The 24,471-nt window shown below is 35.2% G+C and overlaps 1 protein-coding gene and 1 long non-coding RNA gene across 3 annotated transcripts in view; both read left to right on the top strand.

Moving 5' to 3' along the window:
• The window catches only part of CNTN5 (contactin 5), a 1,367,783-nt gene that overhangs the window by 619,227 nt on the left and 724,085 nt on the right, over positions 1-24,471 (top strand). The gene's annotated exons all lie outside the window — the stretch shown is intronic.
• Positions 4,980-8,364, top strand: LOC309636722. The gene is made up of 2 exons (XR_014250176.1): positions 4,980-5,555; positions 5,586-8,364. It is a non-coding gene; the product is annotated as an uncharacterized lncRNA (long non-coding RNA).

Below are 24,471 nucleotides of genomic sequence, written 5' to 3'. Positions count from 1 at the left end.
TTAGGGTACCTTACTCTGGAATCCTCAGCCAGACTTCTGCAACTTTAAGACCAGATCAAAAGGGAAATGAACAGAAGCCAAATTTTTCAAACAATCTCATAAACAGAGTTTTCCTAGCTTTGAAACATCTAGATGATTTGAAGTAAGGTTCTCCATCTCATCGGAAAGATGGGTGAAAATGGTATATCACTTAAGTTGTAGAATATCAAGAGGGAGTTTGTATGCCCTGTCTCATTCCATTTTGCTGCCTCGTAAAATGTGGGGCAAACAGAGACCATTAAAACGAGCTTAATGAGAAAGACTTTGTTGCATTGGGGTATAAGTTATGCTCTCTAATGAGGAATTTTCCCATTTCCTCTCTTTGCCCACTTCTACCAGAAAACTTCTACTGTTTAGCACAGAAATGAAATACAAAACCAAACAAACAAACAAAAAAACAACCGAGGATGATATGTTTTCAAGAAGCTCAAATCGTTTTTTTAAAATCTAGTTGATCATTGTTGATCACCAAGAAACTCTTCACTTAGTTTTCCTTGATGCTGAACTTGTACTATATCTTGACAGCATTTGTGTTTACTAACAGGATAATTGTCCCAGTGCCCTTCACCCTATATATTCTCTCAAATATTTATTTACTTTTTTGGGTGTTTGTCTCCCCAGTAAACTAAACAGCGGAAACCGTATCTTATTTCCTATTTTATCTTCAATGTTTAGGCACTTGATAGGTATTTAATAAATATTTGTTAAATAAACTTCTGATTTCATCTGTCAACTGCCTATGATTTATTCTCAATTCTACATTCTAGTTTTTATCTTTATCCAATATGTTGAAAGTGGAACTTATCAATTCTTATATTTTCTATTTTATAACCTCAAAATGTAGTCATTTCTTACTTTTTCTTCCTCCTTAAGTTGATTAATTCAACACAGTCAACCATCAAGTTTTATGTTTTCTTTTTTTCTAACTTTCTTGTGTATACCTCCTTTTCTTTCTACCTGGCTCTTAAAACCTCCTGCCAATAGTTTCTTGCCCCTCAGGTACCTTCTACAGATCAATAACAGAAAAGCTTTTCAAAATGCCTTCTTCTAAGCTTTGCTCAGAAATGTTCCTTGGTAATAAGAAAATAATCTAAATTCACATGATATTCAAGGTACTTCATAGGAATTTTTACCACAACTTTCCCAAATCTACTATACATATACTCTTCACCACAGCAAATTTGCTAAACAGCTAATCTATATTTCTCCTTCTTTGCTCACACCACAAAGAATTATTTTCTTAAGTCTCATCCTACAGTGAAAGTAATCAGTCCCATCTTCTCCCTGGAATTCTTCTTGATGTCCCAGAACAATTCTGGCTTCCTCACTGCACTACAGTGCTACTTTCTCTCTTGGCCAGCCATTTGGCAAGGCTGCATATGACATTTATGCTTATAAGCATACAACATTTAACTTTTACCCATAAAGTTAATTTGCTCAAGGATAGGGATCATGTCCTATACCTTTATAATCATACCACATTACAGACTAGCTTATATCTATGAAATGCAATGCTGTTTAATGTATATACTAATAAATGTTTTGAATATCACAAATATAGAGATATGGATATGATATAAAATCATTATATTACAGAGATTTCAAATTTAGCAGATGAAGTACAAGCTCTCAAGAATCTAGTAATATTTACAAATCATATAGATAAATGAAGAGATGTGGACCAGAGAATTATCATGAGATAGAGACAAATTCTCATAGGAATATATATTATATTATGTATAAAAAGTTTGAAAATCTGATTTTGTATATTCACCTCTAGTTTCTTTTTGATTATTTGCTTTATCTAGTAATATTAATCAGAAGAGAAATATATTTTTGTTTGAAAATAGATTTAGTTGATAGAATTAAAATGTGTTAACTTACTGAATTCAAGGGAAATATTTAAGGGGAAAGTGAAGCATTTATACTTTTTGATCTCAAGGTGAGATGAGCCAAGAACACAGCTGAAGTTCCAACAAAAGGAGCAGAAGGGCCAGTGGAGATCATACTTATCAGGAGTAATTTCTGGTTACCACAGTTGATAGCCCTATCCATATGTTAATGATATTATAGTGAAGAAAAGCCATCTACAAACCAAGGAAAGAAGCCAGGAACAGACACTTCTTTCACAGCCCTCAGAAAGAACAACATGGTCCACACTTGGATTTTGGACTTCTAGCTTCCAGAACAGTAAAATACTGTATTTCTGTTGTGTAAGCCACCCAGTTTGTTCTTTGGCACAGTAGCCCTAGCAAACTAAGCTTTCCATTTCCTTATGCATATATGTATGCAGATTATTATGACAGGAACATTGTGCTTCTGTGTGAGTTTTAAGTCTCAAGACAATAACTATGAATATTCATTAAGTGGAGATCATAGAACTGTAGGGATATTACAGTCTTGAAATGGGTATAAACATTGTATTATGACCTGTTAAAATTAGTTTCAATGCTATTCTCCTTCCTCACTGATAAATATACGGCTCCATTTCTTAAGCCTGTCCTTCACCTTTCTATGCCAGTTTCACATGATTATTCCCAAATGTCCACCTTTCTTCCCAGACTTGACATTGGTGTGACAGATGATGCAAATAGCTTAGAATGGATTCTTTTAGATCAATGAATGTATGAAAATCCAGGTAGAATTTAAATTTTTGTCCTCTTGTCCTTTGTTTATTCATACTTATAGTTATGTAAACTGGCCTTGTGTTACAATATCTATCTTTAAGGCATTTATTCTTTGTGACTTTGTAGTCTTAGGCTTTTTCTTTCCCTAAAATGCTCAGCTGTCTCTAAATAAATGTGGAAGATTTGTTGAAAAACAAAGAGCATCGAAGCACAAAGGGACATTTAAGAGGAGTATGTAACAGCTATTTTTGTTTCTGTAGGAACATATATCGTTTTAGACTAGAAGTTTAAAAAAATGTGTCTGCTTGGAAATGTTAAGAACATGCTTTCTGTATGAGAATCTAGTGCAGAAATTTTAGTCAATGCCATTAAAATGTTTTAGTAAGAATTTTGGAATACTTTTGTGAAAGGAAATGTCTTGGACGTACAACTCTGTATAGAAATGGGTATTAAAAGACAGTACATGTTCCAGAAATACTAATTTCTGGTGGGCTGTCCATCACCTCTGTATATGTGTGCCTGTAATGCCTCTACAATCCCAGGATTTCCCATGTTTATTCCTTAGACATTTTGCACCTAGATGTGGGATTGTACTCAAAGAGTATTGATGATCTCTTTATTGTTAGCAACAAATTATATTCCAGAGTACGTAATCCAAGATTGGAGATCATCAAATCGCAATTCTGCACTGGCTCAGGTAGTGTTGTGTTAAGGCTAAGCCAGAGAAAGGAGAAATCAGGAATTAGCAGAAATCTTGTCTTGCAAGATTCTAAAACTTCAAGATTCTATTAAAGTAAAATACAAATATCACTATTAAAATATCCACACCAAATGAAGCACCCAAAAAAGAAGGGTATATGAAGAAAATACAATTGTTCATTGCTTAACTTCAATAATGTGAGGTATCATTAAAGATGTACTGTGTGATAGACACATATTAGATAATTCACCTCTTACATATTGTAACCCTCACAATCTTAGGAACATCATTATGTGACTTATCCGGAGCTGTTTAAATCAAGTTCTGCCTAACTTCAAAGCTGATGTTTTTCATGTACCAGGATAATAGAAGGGAATCAAGTAATCAGTAAACATCCAAATGGAGGTTATCAAGTCTAAGTAAGCATCTTGCTACAGATTTGGTCTGACAATGGGATATAAGGGCAGAAATCTTATAATGGGATCGGGTAAGGCAGACATTGGTTGTAGGTCCAGTGATTAGCTATGGAACATTCCAGGTAGATATTCTTGTCACTGGTTTACCTGAAATGATACAAGATGAAGAATCTTTTGTATTTGAGAAAAGAACACAAACACAGTACAGACAAAGTGGAATACATAGACTCAAATAGATGAGTGGTAAGCAATTAGGCTGCACATCTGACTAAGAGCTTCTTATGATACCAGTGATTATAGAAACATCTGTACAGATGAGAAAGACCCCACCTGTCCAGGTTATTTTTTTTCTTTCATAAGGTTATAGCTGGTGCTTAATATAATCATCATTGTATTCAGGGTACTGTGGAACATATGGAAGTTAAAGACAACCCAAGTAGAAAATTAGGAATTGATTGTTAAAGAAACAGGGAGGACATTGAATTGTTGATACTTCTATCCTGGCTCAAGCCTATGCAGCATGTAAAATTTAGGGACAGATTTTCAAGGCTGTCCACTTAAGAACTTTGGATTGTTGAGACAGGATGTGTGTCATCATCTCTCAGAGCTTTTGTAGACATGGTGTCCATATTGGGTAGAAGATTATAGTGGAAAGAACAAGGGCTTTGAAAACAGAAAAAAATAATATTAATATTTTGGCTTCACTGTTTACTAGTTGTCATTCTTTCTTTAAGGTCTTTAATTTTATGGAGTGCCATTTTCCTTGTCTCGAGGTTATTGGAAAGACTAAGTGAGATAACAGTTAACAATTACATATCATGTACTATGGGCCAGGCACTGTGTGCACTGACTGAGATGTATTATCTTATTTAATCCTCATAACATTCTTTTTTTTTTTTTTCTCATAACATTCTTATACCACAAATTGTACTATTATTCTTTTAATACAAATAAGGTAATTTACATTTGGCAACTCATTCAATACTACAAAGATAGTAAGTGGAAGAGCTTAGGCAGTCTTATTCTAAAGTCTAAATACTTAACTCTGCATTCTAATGTGTGCAAAGCACTTAGCATGGTACTTGACACTCAGAAGCATTAAATAAATATTAAATCTCTTCTTTCCAAGTAATTCTAAAATATTAAGACTGTGGGACTCTTGTTAATGATTTCTCTAATCTGTTAATAGGAAAACTTCTGATTTTGATTCTGAAAAATACTATTATTTATGGCTGGTACTATTTCTCATCCAGGTATAGATGCTCAGTTCTATACCAAAATTTAAGACCAGTCTTGGGCATAGATACCATGATGAGTAATAATAAGATCTAAATGCTTAATTTATGGAGGAAGTTGAATATGATTCCTAAAATATATTTTACTTTACCAAATAGTGCTATAATCAGATTCAAGGACTGGAGGCAAACTTAAACACAGTAGGGGGTTTCGAAGAAAAACTGGTATACAGGAGATAAGACCGTTACTTTGGGAAGTGGGTCTCTGTGAGAAAGGTCAGTGACACTTGTTTTATAACCAGATGAAAGTAAAGTATATGGTTCTGGTGATGAGGTGAAAAGAACTACGAGGAAACGTGATAACACCTGGCAATAAATAAAGCAGCGGTTCCAGTGGCTACATGTTAGGAAGTAATGGAAGGCAGATGGAGAGTTATAATGAAAGACAGTGGACTTAGTTTAGATGGTTTTCATGGTATGTTCCAGGTAATGGGAGCAGATATAAGAGGTTTTCCCAATGTAAGTGTATAGCAGGGAGGTTTTCCCAATGTAAGTGTATAGCAGGGAGGGTGAAGAAATGGTTAAAGAAACAAAGTATGAACAGTTGTTAAAAAGAGCAATAAAGAAGTAGAATCCTATACCTACAGAAAAGCAGGGGGTGGGCACATAACTGTAAGTACACAAGTATGCACGCACACATAAGCTCAAGATTGAAACTACTTATTACCGTAGTTGAACCTCCTTGGTTCTTTTTTCCCCTCCCATTTTATTGAGATATAATCGACATAAAGCACTGTATAAGTTTAAGGTATACAGAATAATTATTTGGCTTACATACATCATGAAGTGATTATTACGATAACTTTAGTGAACATCCATCATCTCATACGGGTACAAAATCAAAGAAAGAGAAAAAAATGTTTCCTTATGATGAGAACCCTTAGGATTTACTCTCTCAACAGCTTCAATATATACTGTTTAGCAGTGTTAATTATATTGGTCATGTTGTACATTACATCCCTAGTACTTATTTATCTTATTATACCTGGATGTTTGTACCTTTTGACCACCTTCATCCAATTCCCCCTCCCCACACCCCTCGCCCCTGGTAACAACAAATCTGGTATCTTTTTCTATGAGTTTGTTTGCGTGTTTTTGAAGTATAATTGACCTACAACACTATGTTAGTCCCTGTTACACAACATAGAGATTTGATATTTCTACACATTTTAAAATGATCACCACAATAAATCTAGTTATGATATGTCACTATAAAAAAAAATTATGTAGTTTACTATATTCCCCACACATTTCATTCCCTTGATTCATTTGTTTTGTAACTGGAAGTTTGTACTTCTTAATCTCCCTCACCTATTTCATTCCTTCCCCTCTGGCAACCATTTGTTTGTCCTCTGTATGTCTACCTCTGTTTCTGTTTTGTTATGTTTGTTCACTTGTTTTGTGTTTTCAATTCCAAATATACAGCATTTGTCTTTCTCTGTCTGACTTATTTTACTAGCATAATACTCTCTAGGTCCATTCATGTTGTTGCAAATGGCAAGATTTCATTTTTTTATGGCTGAGTAATATACTGTATATATATTTGTGTGTGTATATATATATGTGTGTGTGTATATCACATTTTCTTTATCTGTTCATCTATTGATGTTCACTTTGGTTGCTTCCATACCTTGGTTATTATCAATAATGCTGCAATTAATATAGGGATGCATATGTATTTTTTAATGAGTGTTTTTGTTTTCTTTGGATAAATACCAAGGTGTGGAATTGCTGCATATGGTAGTTCAATTTTTAATTTTTTGAAGACTCTTCATACTGTTTTCCATAGTGGCTGCACTAATTTGCATTCCCATCAACAGTACATTAGGGTTTCCATTTCTCCAAATCCTCACCAACACTTGTTATTTGCTGGCCATTCTGAAGAGGTGTGAGGTTATATCTCATTGTGGTTTGCATTTCCCTGATGATTAGTTATGTTGAGTATTTTTTCATGTGCCTGTTGGCCATTTGTATGTCTTCTTTGGAAAATTGTCTGTTCACATTATCTGCCCACTTTTTAAGTTGGTCGTTTGGATTTTTTCTTTTCTTTTTCTTTTCTGATACTGAGTTTATTAGTTATTTGTATATTTTGCATGTTAACACCTTGTCAGATATATCTTTGCAAATAATTTTTCCCATTCAGTAAGTGGCCTTTTAGTTTTGTTGTTAGTTCCCTTCACTGTACAAAAGCTTTTTATTTGATGTAGTCCCATTTGTTATTTTTTGCTTTTGTTTTCCTTGCCTTGCCAGAGGTTACATATCCAAAAAAATATTACTAAGACAGGTGTCAAAGAGCTTACTGCCTATGTTTTCTTCTAGAAGATTTATGATTTTAGGTCTTACACTTGTCTTTAATTCATTTTCAAATTATTTTTGTGAATGTGTGAGAGAGTAGTCCTGTTTAATTCTTTTGCGTGTGGCTATCCAGTATTCCCAGCAGGATTTGTTGAAGAGGCTATAATTTACCCATGGTATATCCTTGCGTCCTGTGTCATGGATTAATTGATATATAAGTGTAGATTCATGTCTGGGATCTCCATTCTATTCCATTGATCATGGTGTCTATTTTTGTACCACTGCCATACTGTTTTGGTGACTGTAGCTTTGTAGTATAGTTTGAAAACAGGGAGCTTAATACCTCCAGCTTTGTTCATCTTTCTCAAGATTATTTTGACTGTTCAGGGTCTTATGTGTTTCCAGACAAATTTTAGAATTAATTGTTCTAGCTTTACTTCTTTCTTTCCAATTTGGATTTTTAAAATTTCTTTTCCTGATTGCTGTGGATAGGACTCCCAATACTATGTTGAATAAAAGTGGTGAGAGTGGGCATCTTTAATTTGTTCCATCTTATTGGAAACATTTTCAAGTTTTCACCATTGAGTATCACATTAATTGTGGCCTTGTCATATATGGCCTTTATTATGTTGAGTCATGCTCCCTCTGTATCCACTTGGTTAAGAGTTTTTGTCATAAAAGGATGTTGACATTTGGCAAAAGCTTTCCAAATCTGAGATGATCATATGATTTTTATTCTTCAATTTGTTATTGTAATATACCACACTGATTGAATTGTAGATACTGAACCATCTTTGCATTGCTGGAATAAATCCAATTTATCATGCTGTATGATCCTTTTCATATATTGTTGGATTAAGTCTGATAGTATTTTGTTCAGGATTTTTGCATCTATGTGCATCTATGTCTTTTTTTTTTTTTTTTTTTTTTTTGTCTAATTTTGATATCAGGGTGATGCTGGCCTCATAGAATGAGGTCAGAAGTGTTCCTTCCTCTGAAAATTTTGGAATATTTTGAGAATGATATGTGTTAACTTTTCTCTAAATGTTTGGTAGAATTTACCTGTGAAGCCATCTGATTCTGAACTTTTGTTTGTTGGGTGTTTTCTTTTTTTTTATTACTACTAATTCAATTTCAATTCTGGTAATTGGTTTGTTCATATTTTCTATTTCTTCCTGGTTCAGTCTTGGGAAACTGTCCATTTCTAAGAATTTGTCCATTTCTTCTAGGTTGTCCGTTTTATTGGTGCATAATAATCTCTTATACTACTTTGTATTTATGTGGTTTCCTTTGTAACTTCTTTTTCTTTCTGATTTTATTGATTTGGGCACTCTCTCTTTTTCTTCTGATGAGTCTAGCTTAAAGTTTATCAATTTTGTTTATTTTTTCAAAGAAACAACACTTAGTTTCATTGATCTTTTGGGTTTTTTTAAGTCTCTATTTCATTTATTTCTACTCTGATTTTTATGATTTATTTTCATCTACTAACTTTGGGTATTTTTCTTCTTTTTGTAATTCTTTAGGCGTAAGGTTAGGATGTTTATTTGAGATTTTTCTTCTGTCCTGAGGTAGGCTTGTATTGCTATAAACTTTCTTCTTAGATCTGCTATGTCCCTTAGATTTTGCATCATTGCATTTTTGCTTTCCTTTTTCTCCAAGTATTTTCTTGATTTCTTCTTTGATTTCTTCAGTGAACTATTGGTTGTGTAGTAGCATATTGGTTAGTCTCCACATTTTTGTGGTATTTGCAATTTTTTTCTGGTAATTGATTTCTAGATTCATAGCATTGTGGTCAGAAAAGATGCTTGGTATGATTTCATTAAAAAAAATTACTGAAGCTTGTTCTGTAGCCTAGCAAGTGATCTATCCTGGAGACTGTTTCATGTGCACTTGAAAAGAATATGTATTCTTCTGCTTTTGAATGGAACGTTTTATATATATATATATATATATATATATATATATACACATATACATATACAGAGGCCATTCAGTCTTATGTATCATTTAAGGCCAGTGTTTCCTTAATGCTTTTTCTGTCTGGATGATTTGTCCATTGATGTAAGTGGGGTGTTAAAGTTCCCTCTCATTATTGTGTTACTGATGATTTCTCCCTTTATGTCTGTTAATATGTTCTTTATGTATTTAGGTGCTGCTATGTGGGGTGCATATATATTTATAATTGCTATATCACTTTCTTGGATTGATCCCTTAATAATTATGAAATGAACTGCAGTGTCCTAGTTACAAGCTATGTTTTAAAGTCTATTTTGTCTGATATAAGTATTGCTACCCTGGCTTTCTTTTCATTTTCATGGAATACCTCTTTCCATTCTCTCCATTTCAGTCTGTGTGTGTCTTTAGATCTGAAGTGAGTCTCTTGTAGGCAGCATATATATGAGTCTTTCTTGTGTATCCATTCAGCCACTCTATGTCTTTTGATTGGAGCTTTTAGTCCATTTACATTTAAAGTAATCTATTGATAGGTATATACTTATTGCCATTTTGTTACTTGTTTTATGGTTGTTTTTGTAGTTCTTTTTTGTTCCTTTCTGCTTCTTTTGTCCCTTGTGATTTGGTAACTATCTTTAGTGTTATGTTTGGAGTCCTTTCTCATTTTTTCTGTGTTTATCTATTACAGATTTTTGGTTTGTGGTTATCATGATATGCATATAATTATTTTAAGTTGCTGGTATCTTAACTTCAAAAGCATTTAAACAACTCTGCATTTTTACTACCATTCTTGCCATGTTTACTGTTTTGGCATCATATTTTATGTCTTTTTGCCTTGTCAGCCCTTAACTACTTATTGTAGATATAGATGATTTTACTACTTTTGTCTTTTAACCATCCTACTAGCTTTATAAGTGATTTACTGTCTTTACTATATATTTGCCTTTACCAACCTTTCCCAAGATTTTTCCTTTTGTAATTTTCATGTTTCTAGTTGTAGCCTTTCCCTTTTTGCTTAGAGAAGTCCCTTTAACATTTCTTGTGAAGCTGGCTTGATGGTGTTCAACTCTTCTAGATTTTGCATGTCTGTAAATCTTTTGATCTCTCCATCAGATCTGAATGAGAGCCTTGCTGGCTAGAGTATTCTTGGTTGTAGGTTTTTCCCTTTCCTCACTTTAAATATATTGCTCCCCTCCCTTCTGGCCTGCAGAGCTTCTGCTGAAAAGTCAGCTGATAGCTTTATTGGAGTTCCCTTGTACATAATTTGTTGCTTTTGTCTTGCTGATTTTAATATTCTCTCTTCACCTTTAATGTTTGCTATTTTAAGTACTGTGTATCTTGGTTTTATTCTCTCTGGGTTGATCCTATTTGGGATTTTGTGTGCTTCCTAGACCTGAATGTCTATTTCTTTCCCAGGTTAAGAGATTTTAGCTATTATGTCTTCAAATATGTTCTCTGACCCTTTCTATTTTCTCCTTCTCGTACCCTTATAATGTTAATGTTAATATGCTTCATGTTGTCATCTCTTAAACTGTCTTCATTTCTCTTTATTTTTTATTATTTTTGTTTGTTTAGGTTCAGTGAATTCCACAACTCTGTCTTCTAGCTCACTGATCCATTCCTCTGTATCATCTAATCTGTTCTTGATTCCTTCTAATTTATTTTTCATTTCAACTATTGTATTCTTCATCTCTGTTTGGTTGTTCTTTATATTTTCCAGCTCTGTAATAAACTTCTCACTGTGTTCATCCAATATTCTCCTGAGTTCTTTGAGTATATTTATGATCATTACCTTAAATTATTTATCTAGTATATTACTTATCCCCACTTCACTTAATTCTTCTCCTGGGGTTTTATCCTGTTCATTCATTTGGAACATAGTCCTCTGTCACCTCATTTTGGATAATAAGTTATTTTAATTTCTATGTATTTGGTAGGCTGCTTGCATTTCTCGATCCTGGAAAAGTGGCCTTTTATAGGAGCTGTGCTATGTGTCCCAGCAGTGCACTCCCTTCTGATCATCAGAGCTATACACTCTAGGGTTGACCCCTGTTGGCTGCATCTGTCCTTCTTCTGTGGCAGGCTAAAAACTGGAAAGTCTGAAGGATGTGGTTGGCCCCTCTTCTGGTAGGTTGCCAGGTATTGCCTTGTGCAGAGGCTGCTGGTTGTAGGTGTGCAGGGCCAGGTCATGAGCCAGCTGGCTGCAGAGCCCCAGGGGGTCCTGAATCTAGTGCTGGCCCACTGGAGAGTGAAGCTGGGTTCTTGGGTGGATAGTTTTAGGGCCAGGCTTCCCAAACACAGCTGGTGGTTGGGGCTAGTTCCAGATTGGCTGTGGGCCTGAAGTGTCTCAAAGACGGTGTTGGCCTGCTGGTGAGTGGGCCTGGATCCCAGGGCAGCTGGTTGAGGGGTCCATGGTGTCTTGGAGTTTGTGTTGGACTGCTACTGGGCAGGGCCAAGACCTGGTGAGGTCTCAGGTTTGTTGCCAATCTGCTGGTGTGTGGGCTGGATCCTGACATGGCAGGCTACAGGGCTGCAGTATTCCTGGTCCTGTGTCCATCTGCTCATGTGTGAGGCCAGGGTCCAGGGGATCCAATGGCTGGTGCCTGCCCACTGGGGGGTGAGGCTGGGTCCTGGGGCTAGTGCCAGCCCATGGGTTCGTGGAGCTGCACCCTGGGGTCACTGGCTGCAGGGCCTTGGGTTTCCCAGTGTGAGTGCTGGCCTGCTGGTCAGTAGGCTTGGGTCCCAATGGCTGGCTCTAGGACCCTGAGGGGTTCCCACAGCTTGTGCTGGTGCACTGGTGTATGAGGCCAGATACTGAGCCCTCTGGTGGATGGGGCCAGGTCCCTGGGGTGGCTGTGGGCTGAAGGGGTCTTAAGGCAGCCCACCTGCTTATAGGTGGGAATGTGTTTCTGCCCAGCTATCTGATTGTCTGAGGTGTCCCAGCTCTTGTGCTGACAGGCTGGTGGGCAGAGCTGGGTCCCAGTGCTAATAAGCTAGGGGGAGGATTCCAAAATGGCCCTTGTCAGCACCAGTGTCCACGTGGTAGAACAAGCTCCCAAGAATGGCTGCCACCAGTGTCTATGCCCCCAGGGTGAGTTCTAGTTGCCTCCTGCCTCTCTGAGAGGCTCTCCAAGATCAGCAAGTGGGTCTGACCTAGAATCCTTTCAAATTACCACTTCTCCCCTGGGTCTCAGAGTGTGTGAGTTTTTGTGTGTCCCCTTAAGGAGTCGGGTCTCTATTTTCTACAGTCCTCTGGCTCTCCTGACAGTAAGCCCTGCTGGCCTTTAAAACAAATTCTTCTGTCTTCTCATTTTGCTTAACTTTCTCTGTCTCTATGAAATTAGATGAAACTATTACCTATCCCAGTCTTGAAGGCATGTCCCTTTGTGGGAGTGTCCCTGTGCAGTCTGCATGTGCCCAATGGCTTTGGTGGAAGAGCTGGATCTGAAGTGAGCATAGGTCAAATCTTCCCCAAGGGGTGCTGGCAACTATGACATTGGTGGGAAGTGGGGCCAGAGCTGGAGTAGCTAGAGACAGAGCTAGGTGTGAGCCAGGCTTCTCCTATGCTCAGTGGTCATCCCTGCCCTATGAGAGGCATGTTGGGATCCCAAAGTGCTGCAGCAGAAGCCCTGAGGGTTGGGTCTGAGCTGATTTCATTTCCTTTAACTTTGTGCTCTCCCTACCTCAGAGGGGAGCAGTGCTGAAACAAGAGGGCCTGGAGTGGGCACCTGGTCTGTGCCGTGTCATTCACTGGCATGGTCCCAGCATGCCAGTCAGAGCTCAAGACAGTTCCCAATCTGCCGACTCCATGAGCACCAACCAGCAAAAGCCACCCTCATCCCGTTCAAATGCAGTGCAGGGTCTGAGCTGGCTCTGTCCCATCTAAGTGTGTACTCTCCTTGGCAATAACAACAGTAGCCTTTGCTCTAGTGGGGAGCTGCACTGGAGCTAAAGGGGATGGGGTGGGCTGGGGCAGTTGAGGTGACTAGCCAGAGCCCCAGGCAGTTTCAATCTGCTTCCTCCCTCTGGCCTTTAAAGCCAGATATTCTGGTGGCTTGTCTTTTCAGTGTAGGACGCATGGACTGGGGAGCATGATGTGGGGCTTGGACCCCTCACTCACTGGGGAGAATGTCTGCAGTTGTAATCATCCTCCCATTTGCAGGTCTCCCACCTGGGGTATGGGTCTTGACTGTACCATGTCTCTGCCCCTCCTACCTGTCTTGCTGTGGTTCCTTCTTTATATCTTTAGTTGTAGATGATCTTTTCTGCTGGTCTTCAGGTCTTTCTCATCAATAGTTGCTCTGTAAATAGTGGTAATTTTGGTGTGGCTGTGGGAGGAGGTGAGCTTAGCGTCTTCCTATTCCATCATCTTGGCCCAGCAATCCGAACCTCCCTGGTTATTTGATGAATGATCAAAAATAAGGCTCTTTCATGCCTTTTTTAGGATAATGTGAACTATTTTGTATCTTTATTTCTCAAGGTGCCAGCAAACACAATGCAGATGATCATTTTCCTATAGATGCTTCTGTACTTTTATACATCAGAAATTATATTTGAATATTTAACCCTCATGCACATTGTGAAATAAAACATCCATCTCTTCGTATACACAATATTTCTTATCACAGAAATTCTCTAACCCATAATAACTATACCAAATGAATACCGAACTATACTGTATTGCATTTCAGTAGTGTAGTCGGTTCAGTAACAGATACATTCTAAAAGCTGTTTAAACCCACCAGTATTTAAACATCCCAAATAGAGATATAATTATCGAAGTAAAATATATACAGCTCTAATTTATCAAGTTGACTCAAGGGAGACAAATCATATAAAAGATATGGAGATAATCACAGCACTTCTTATATTTACCTGGCAGTTTAGAAGAGTTAAATATAAAATAAAATTTGGTTCAGATTCTCTAAACATGCTGTTAATAGGGTCTGTGGTTGAGAGTAAATATATAGTGGAGAATGGACTTTCATTCAATTTATTTAAAGTAAAACTATATTTAAACAGTAGTCCTATTCAATAGCTATGAATCTGCCAATGTTAACTTTCACGGTTAATTAATAGTATAATCAACTCAGGCAGGTGAAAACAATGTGGAAGGAAATATACATAGTCTTCACTCCAAGGAGATAAGCTGCTTCCTTTCTCCAGCATTATTCTAATATCTTCGTTTGACCAGGAAACAGCACTATAGACAAGAAAATCATGTTTATAGGCAACGATCCAGGATGGCAGTTTTGTACCTTATGATGCTATAACTTTAAGCAAACATTGAGAAAAAAGACATCAAACTTTTTACAAATATGGATATAGACTTCTATTACTCTACAACATAAGGGGTGCTTTGTGGAATTTATTCTGTGTGAGAGAGTAAGAGGCAGAGGTTAACAGGGGTTATCATCCATACCCACTATTGCATTCTGCATTTTTAAGGACTTACCAGAGCTACAAACTTCCAAGAAGATAATAACATCATTCAGCCACTAATATGTAACAGCCACTTGCATTAATATTTTCTCAGACCTTATGAAGTAGATCATATTATTTAGATTTCCCATATGAAGGAAACTGAAGCTCATAATTGTCAAGTTGAGTGGTCAAAGTCATAAAGCTACTAAATTGCTCAACAGATTCATACCCAGGTTCCCTAATCTCAAGACCAGTGTCCTCTCTACTTGAAGCAAGATGTGGTAGAAAAAGCATGGGTCTTGGGAGTTTGGGATCAGGTGAACCTGTGTTGGAAAGATTCTTTGACTTACCAGTTGTGGTCCCAAGGTCAGTAACTTAATCCCTCTGATATCATAGAGTGAAAATAGCAATATATTCCTTGCATAGTTGCTATGAGGTTTAGAGATAATAAGTACAAGATGCCTAAAACAGTGTCAACATTTAAGTGCTTTGGATGGACTAGGTAAAGAGTTAATATATTGTGAAATCTTAGCAATCACAATACATCATCTGTACAATGTAAATACTCTAGTAAATTTTCTTCTTATTGTATTGAACACCCTTTTTAGTGTATAGTCATTAAACTTACACTGTCTTCTTTAGTCTTTTTGAATACTTTTGATCTGGAGGATCCTTTCATAAATTGACAATGTTCTAGCCTGGGCTCTCGAATGCAGCCTTTACAAAATGAAAGATATCCTTTATTTTCTCAAAACATAGGTATTATAATTTTAATCATAATTTTGTCAATATTAATTCCATGCATTCAGTCAGCCTTTCCTTATTTTATATTATTTAGCAACTATTTATTAACTGTTACTTGAAAGGTACTCTGCCAAGACTATAGTAATTCAAACTGCATAAACAAAATTCTTGCCTTGGAGACAATAACCCTGTCAAGAGGTTGACACATAAGTAGATGCATGAGCGCTATAAAGAGGAGTTGATGAAGAATTGGGAGCACTAGACCCATGGCCAAGACAAAGACTGAAGTTAGAAAGTCAATATAAAAATTTGGAATCCAAGGAAATGGCAGGTATCAGAGCTGACTAGACTCTAGGAAGTTTGAAAGCTGAATAGCAAAGCAGAGCCAGAGTTTTGGCTTAAGGTCATTAGTCCAGAGCAGTGATGTTCACAGGTACCATCAATAAGAATAACAGAAGGCCAAAGAAGGATATTGTAAAAAGTAAAGCAAGAATAAAATCAGGCAAACAATAACCAAGTAATAAGGATAACTGACAAAGGAAGAGAAAGAAAAATAATATTGAGGAAAGGGAGCAAAAAAGATGAAAATTGTCCTTTGATTCTAGCATCAAATAATTAAAAAAAAAAAACAACACCCAGAACAACCAACACAATACTGAAGGAAAAAAATCAAAGTTGGAGGGCTGACACTAAATTAATTTTTACTTTATGTTTGCTTAATGATAAGTCTGCTGGTTTCATTTAAATCTCTAGATTTTGCTACAAAATATTGAAATAGGAGCCAAAAGAACTGTTGCCTGAATTTTGTTTTCTACATTTTTATAACTGTGAAATGATTATAAAAATCTATTATAGCTTCATAGCAAGTAATTTACATTTTCAGAAGACCAGCATTAAAATTACATATGTGCTTGAAACATTATTCTTTGTTGGTTGAAACAAACTTCTTGCAAGCGAAGAATTTAGGTGAGGCAGTTTTCCTACAGTTTCCTTTTATCCAAATATATTAGCAATTCTGTGTTTTCATATAAGCATTATGATCTTCATGTTCTTGTTTTTTATATAAATTCTAAATATCTACATCAAGTATTTTCATCCATTATTTATTTTTCTGTGTAATATGATCATCTCTTGGTTTTTGGAATCCATCCATAACAGTGGAACAGACAATATAAAGTATAATTCTAAGGACGATAATAATACATTTTCAATGAATATTTGGTACAGATGTTCTTTATATGATTTTAGACTTACAAAACATGCATACTTTATCCATTGTCTTCGTGAAGACTCTCAAGAAGTTTCTATAAAGCTGAGCTCTATGAATGGACAGAAAATTGGAAGATAAATATCAGTAAAGATTAATGTCAAATTATCCTTTGAAAAAGTATTCTCTCTTATTTTCATCATTGAAAACCTAGGAAATGGACCTAGGATCCCTAAAGCTCTAGAAGACTGTTTTCTAATATGCTGAGCAATACTGATACCAATGTATCATCACCCTAATCTTGTGCATTAGCCATTAACTCATGAAGGCAAACCAAAGAAAATATGAATAAATTAATTTGTAAAATGAAGCCACTGGGACTAGTCAGTCTGGTGAAATGAATGTTGAGACAAAAGAGAAAGCAGATCTAACAGTTCTTCCATAGTGCCCTATGCATAGTTTAATTACAGAAATTTATCACTTGCTTTGTTCATTATTGGCTAACGTTTCTGTGTTCTGTACTAGAGAACAAGTTACTCAACGACAGAGTCCACATCATATTTATCTGTAATTATAGCATTTAATATAGTGTCTCACACAATAACCTAAACTTGGCAAAGGCCAATTTATAATAAGAAGAACAAGAGTCAATAATTGAATAGTCTCCATGAAATTGTTATATTGTAAACTAATTGAATGTAAGGGCATGATGGGTGGAATTGGTTTCCTTTCTTTGAACTTGGAGCAATGATTTCCTGTGCCAATCATTTTACAAATATATTGGCCTTTTTGATTCTTCACTCACTTTTTCATGTGTCTAATCTTCATCTGCTCTGTAATCTCCATGAAGGCAGATACTATTTTTAACAGTTCTCTGACACCTATCAGAAAGGGAATTGGATAATATCTTTAAAAACTCTATCTTTAGCACACAGTTTCACTCAAAACATGTTGTTCTTATTTTTTAATCAGAGTGATTTACTAAGGAAAACTAAAGTAACTAAGCATGTCATCAGTTCTAAAATATGTCCCATAAATAAGGTGACCATATAATCTGGTTTACCTGAGACCGCTCCTGTTTGTATCTCTTATACAGGGTAGTTATTAATAGCTTTTCCTTTCAGTCTCAAAATATCTGGGTTTGGATAATAAATTATTTGGTTAATCCTACCATAGTGCATGATGTCAGAGTCTGAAATAATCAATGAGTCTAACTTTGCATTTCAGATGGTATCTATGGTACCTAGATTATCCAATTTAAAAAAAAAAGATAGATATTTTAGTTAAAGCTTATGAATTCATTTAATAGTCTGTATTAATATCATAAAGTGGAAAGACAAAAATGTGCAGAACTGTAGATAGAATGCTTGCAGAGATATCACCCCATTTGTCACATTTAAAGTGATAAAACTGACCCATCAAAATTCTTAAAAGCGGGGTCTTTTTCTTGATCAAAGCAAAAAAACACAAGACTATTTAGATTTTAACAATAGTTTTATAGACCCTAAAACAGTGCTAGTAGGAAATCAGTATAGTCTATATCAAATTCTAAATTTGTCACAGAAATATAAAATTTTGGTTTATTTGTAAAAAAATACTTTACATCTGAATAAGTAACAAATTAAGTATCATGATAAATAATGTAAATTTTTGTTTGTTGCTTTCTTAAATTTTTTAAAAAACTGTGGTTAAATAAACAACATGAAATTTCCCATTTCACCTTTTTTAAGTGTAAAATTCAGTGGCATCTAGCACACTCACAATGCCATGCAACCATCACAACAATCCATTTCCAGAACTTTTTCATTTTCCCAAACCGAAGCTTTTACTTTTAATAATAAAATATTTTTCTTTATTACTACACTTCTTTGCATCAAAATGAAATTTAAATAAATAACTCAAGAAATAAAATGTTTTAATTTCTAAACTCTGTGAAGTTGGCCTAAAATGCTCAAGAAATGATTTTGTCTTTCATTAGATTGAGTTTTATAGATTATAAAATATATATATATATTCTTTCAGGTTTTAAAGGCCTGTAATAAGTAAAAAACTAAGAAATAAAGCACAGTTAGATTAGCTAAGGGGCCTGAGAAATTTTAATCTATAATTATTTTGCATTTGCACATAAATGTTCATAATCTCTTTGCAAATGCTGAAAGAGAATCTTCAGGATAACCTTGATTAAAGGCTGAGAAGAATTATTCAGTTTTAGAGCCACACCACCTTTAAACATTAGGTCTGTCCTCAAGGCTGAGCATAATTTTCCCAACCCCTTGTGCTCATTGTTTATCTTATCCATAACGAGCTCTACAATCTCTTTTATAGTATTTCATAATTGTCTTTATCTCAAAATATGCATTTTAAAATAACTTAATAGTCTGTAATTAAATGAAGAGTAAACATATACATCATTTGCCAGTATACATTTTATTATAATACTGCCAAAATCTTATACCCTTCTTTAGAAATTTCAGAATTATTTTGCTCTCTGAGTGAAGAGTTATTGACTTAGCAGGATTTTAAAGCTCCCTTATTTCCTTTGAGCTTTTGCCACAGAAAACCATGAAGTGAATAAATAAAGCTATGCTTAAAATAGCTAACTACATGCCTAGTTTTAAAGACTGATGGCCCAGCAATTAGTACCAGCAGAAACCCCAGGAAAGCCATATGTAGCATATCAAATTGTGGGCATGGAAAAGCCAAACAATGGAAAGCTAGCCACTCAGCAGCATACAATCTCACGGTGCCTTTCATTCCATAGACAGACATAAGGAACACTCAAGGATCAGAAAGCACATTCCTGAGCCTATGAGTTTATCAACTTATAAAACTGTGACTCCATTGAAGAAAATACTAAGTGTACACTGATCAGATAGAGAAATAATAAAAAACTTGATTAAGATTAGAGAAATGTAAGCATCTAACTACACTTAGAAATATTTTTCCCTAAATTCTTCCTTTAAATTTTCTTCTAGTAAATTCAATAAGCATTTGAATGCCTATTTGTTCAAGGCACCGTGCTAACGGAAAGAGATACAAATGCCAGACAAGGTATATTCTCTATCTTTAAGGAGCAGAGTCTGTAGGTAGAGATCAGATAATGTAAAAGACATTTACTGAAATATATAAATGTATCAAACCAACACATTGTATACCTTAAACTTACACAATGTTATATGTCAATTACAACTTAAGATCTTTATCATAGTGTAAGGGCTATGATAAGAGTAGGTACAGCCTACTGTGACATATACACAGAACTGGAACCATTGCTCATTCATGACCAGCATTGAAGGACCCCAAAAATTGCATTTAAATTGAGGTCTTAAAGTTTAAGTTAACCAGACAGAGCAAAAAAAAGAGCAGACCAGTCAGAGGCAGCATGATGTGCAGTAAGCCTGGAATCAAGAGATGGCTTAAATATTAGAGCCAAACAAACAAAGGAGCAAAACCCGTGTCCTTGACAGATTGAGAATTTGATTAAAAATTGTAAGTTATCTACAAAAAAAAAAAAAAGGCATAACAAAGTGGTGACTATCTGTTTGAAAGTTTAGAAAAAAATGCCAAAATTATCAAACAAAGCTCAAGTAATAAGGACATTTTTTTCATTTCAAGAATAATGAATAACATATATTGATAATATGAAAACAGGTATTGTATGGTCAATACATATTTACTGTTTAAAATTTGTTTATAATTTTGGGAATAATGCTTTTTATACTGCTGTATATTCTACTTAGAGGGCTTCATTCAGGCAGGTAAATACTAATCAATCCTTTCTTGTTTTTTGCATTGCTTATATAAAAGAACATCATAATATTTATGATTAAAATGTATTATTTCTCCATTAGTTATCGTTCTCACAATAAGAAAGTTATCCTGAAAATTATAAACGATAATTAAACATGCAAAATCATCTTCCCAATATGCTTATCATTGCCCACATATGTCTAGAGGAAAAATATTATAGAATATTTATCAGTAAATATGGAATTGAATGGCATGGTTCTATGGCATGATTTTCTTTAAGTAACTGGAAATACTGACAGCATTTTCTCTCTAGGCACTGCTATTCACTCAGCATTTGAACATTATTATCTTCTGCTATTTCTTAAATAGCTGACTGATTTCTCTAACATGATGGATAAAACGTGACTCATTTTATCTGGAGCGCTTCAGAAGTATACACAGTTGGGTGGTTTACACCTAATTCGGTATAGGCACTTACACAATGAATCTTTTTAAGAGTGTTCTGTTGTACTTTTCTCCCCTACCAATGCACTAATTGAACAAATCTTATTTCTGTTGCTTAGTTCCTGAAAATGTGAAAATCCTGCTTCATTTACATAACTTTTCATTGGCATGTGGGATTCAGTAAGCTAGGTTAATAACTGTATATTTGCAACAGCAGGAGACTTTTTCCCCTTAATTTTGTTGGATCATATATTCCAACCAGTTAAAATAAAATTTACAACATCCTGTTGTCTTAAATGTAAACGAGCTTGCAATCAATTTGGTTTAATGAAATTAAAGCCATATGCTGTGACTAGAGAGAAGAAAGCCTTTGGTCCTCTGCTGAATACATAATGGAAAAAACTTGCAGACTAAATAGATCATGAGAAACATGGCTGTTTCAAAACACTAAAAAAAGATTTATTCTGTATTAATCAACAAAGTAGAAAATTCTAATTATCTTATCTGGGGAAGACTTAGAGATTGCATTTTCAACTGATGCATTTTGAGGCACTTTGTATGCCTCCTGTACATTTAATTGAGCTGTGGAAAAATATCAATCACTCTTTCAATGAAAAGATGCTTCAAGAATAGATGCTGACCCAACTTCTCTAAGCTTTGTTTTTAGTAGAATGCTAATTACCAGAGATGGCAATCTAAATTTGATTGTGTTCTTAGATTTGGGAACAGGTGTTATAGTATTGATTATTCAATGAAAAGGCCAGTTCCCTGGAAAGGTTACACACATGACTTTTGCTAACTTGTTAATTGATTTTCCCCTCATGGTGTTCTGTTTCACCTTTCTATTGAAAGACTAAGAAAACCAAATACTAAATGAACACACATGTATACACCCTAATGCTCTTTTTAAAAATTTTTAACAGTTCCCCAAATATAAACCTGCACTATGATTGAGGTCCAACCTAGTCCTCCAGTTTCAATTCCCATTATTCTTTAAATTGTCTCTTCATTGTCCAATCAGAACTACTTACCATTCTGTTAAACACCCCCCCTACTTCCCTGACTCCTTCCTTCTGGTTGGAATTGCACTTTGCCCTATATATAGTATATATATAATCTCAGTAAAATTTATTCATTCTTTAAGATCCAGTTCAAATGTTACCTCGACTCCACTTGATCAAGCCTTACCGAATAACCTTTCTCTACCAAAGTGATCAGTTTTCTGAGTTAGAAGTGTTGTTCTTGGTACCTATTTGCTGATTAAAATTATGTTAGAGTTCTTTCAGATGCAGGTGACAAAAATCCCAGTCAGAATAGTTTATACAACAAAGAAAGGGCAGATCACTGGTCCCAGTAAGTTGGAAGTTCAAATAGTGGCAAAGATTTTAGGCTCAACTGGATCCAAGGCCTCAGATTATATAGCCAAAGCATTCTTTCTTTATCTTTGATTTAGTTTTCCTTTTCTTTGAATGGGCTTGACTCTCAGTCTCTCTAACTCCAGTGGGAGGGAATTGATACCTACCAGTCCCTCCAAACTTAAATTATTTAGAAGATAGCACTCTTCTTTTTTTAACTGCTTCAACAATGGTTCCAACAAAATTTATTTTCACATTGGCCTATTTTGAGTCAGATAAATCACTATGAATAAGAGAATGGAGAAACCCTGTCCTTACCCATAGTCTCAAGGGCTGAGGGCAGCCTCACAAATATCATACGGATTGTAAAAGGGGAGAGATAGTTACATAAAAGAAATCTGGACTACTTTTACCAAAAAAAAAAAAAAAAAAAAAAAAAAAGAGAGAGTGGTGGAGATGGAGAGATGGGATACTTAGCTGAGAAAGAAAAAAGATAAAAGCTGTGCACTATATCTATATTTGTGGTAATTTGCATATATGTAGTATCTGATTTATAAACTGAAATTGTGATGCATATTTTATTAACCTGTATAGCCACCAAAAGCTTAGTTTCTAATAAACATTCATTTAAATAACTGGAGTTCTCATTTTAAAAATAGGGTTAAATAAAGGTTAATAAAACAAAGGATGAATGGCACCATATTCACTCAAGCTTATAAATTAAGGGTGAGAGGGTGAGAGGTTGATACTCTGTCTTCAACTGTTAAATCTAGTGATCAAATGACAAAAGTGTATCTCAATATATTACATTAAGAACTAAAGAAAAGTCAAAGGGGAAATTTCATGGTAATCTTCTGAACTCTCATTTCATAATAAATGAAAGACATTTATTAACAAGGTCTTTCAATTGGCTTTTTCTCCTGACAATAGTGTAACGAGCATATTATGTCCTGTATACTTGACAAGACCAGAGCTTCTTGATGACAGAACCTGTTTCCTTGGGCCCCTTTGTGTATTCATTATCTAGCTCAGTGCCTTACATATAACAGTTGCTTTAAAATGATTGTTTTGATTAGTATAAAAATTAAAAAAGTACTATCCCTTTTAAAATAATTTTCTACTTACTTTGACCTTAAATAGTCTCACTGCTAGCACTTGAGCAGTACTTTCTTACAAGCTTTCCTCCTGATTGACTTAATAGTTATTTCATGTCTACTGACATTGGCAAGTTGAATTTGCTTTTTGAGCTCACTTTGAACAATCTATATGGGTTTCTAGGTGAACATTAATCCTCCTTGTCAGAGGATAAATTATTGTTTTTACCTGATAGTGTTCAATAAGAATTGATGTTTTACAAACAACCCAATCAAAAAATGGGCAGAAGACCTAAACAGACATTTCTCCAAAGAAGACATACAGATGGCCAAGAAAAGAAGCTCATGAAAAGATGCTCAACATCACTAATTATTAGAGAAATGCAAATCAAAACTACCATGAGGTATCACCTCACACCAGTTAGAATGGGCATCATTAGAAAATCTACAAACAATAAATGCTGGAGAGGGTGTGGAGAAAAGGGAACCCTCTTGCATTGTTGGTAGAAATGTAAATTGATACAGCCACTATGGAGAACAGTATGGAGGTTCCTCAAAAAACTAAAAATAAAACTACATTTGATTCAGCAATCCCACTACTGGGCATATACACAGAGAAAACCATAATTCAAAAAGACTCATGCACTCCAATGTCCATTGCAGCACTATTTACAATAGCCAGGTCATGGAAGGAACCTAAGTGTCCATCGACAGATGAATGGATAAAGAAAATGTGGTACCTGTATACATTAGAATATTAGCCATAAAAAGGAAAAAAAACTGGATATTTGTAGAGATGTGGATGGACCTAGAGACTCATACAGAGTGAAGTAAGTCAGAAAGAGAAAAATAAATGTCATATACTAACACATATATGTGGACTCTAGAAAAATGGCACAGGTGAACTGGTTTGCAAGGCAGAAATAGAGACACAGATCTAGAGAACAAATGTATGGACACCAAGGGGGGAAAAGTGGGGTGGGATGAATTGGGAGATTGGGATTGACATATATACACTAATATGTATAAAATAAATAACTAATAGGAACCTGCTATATAGCACAGGGAAATCTACTTCACTTTGCTGTACAGTAGAAACTAGCACAACATTGTAAAACAACTAAACCC

Source organism: Balaenoptera physalus (assembly GCF_965194825.1).
Source record: "Balaenoptera physalus genome assembly, chromosome: 10".
NCBI classification, from domain to species: domain Eukaryota; kingdom Metazoa; phylum Chordata; class Mammalia; order Artiodactyla; family Balaenopteridae; genus Balaenoptera; species Balaenoptera physalus.
Note: the sequence above shows the minus strand (reverse complement) of the source record. Positions and strands in the feature narration are given on the sequence as shown.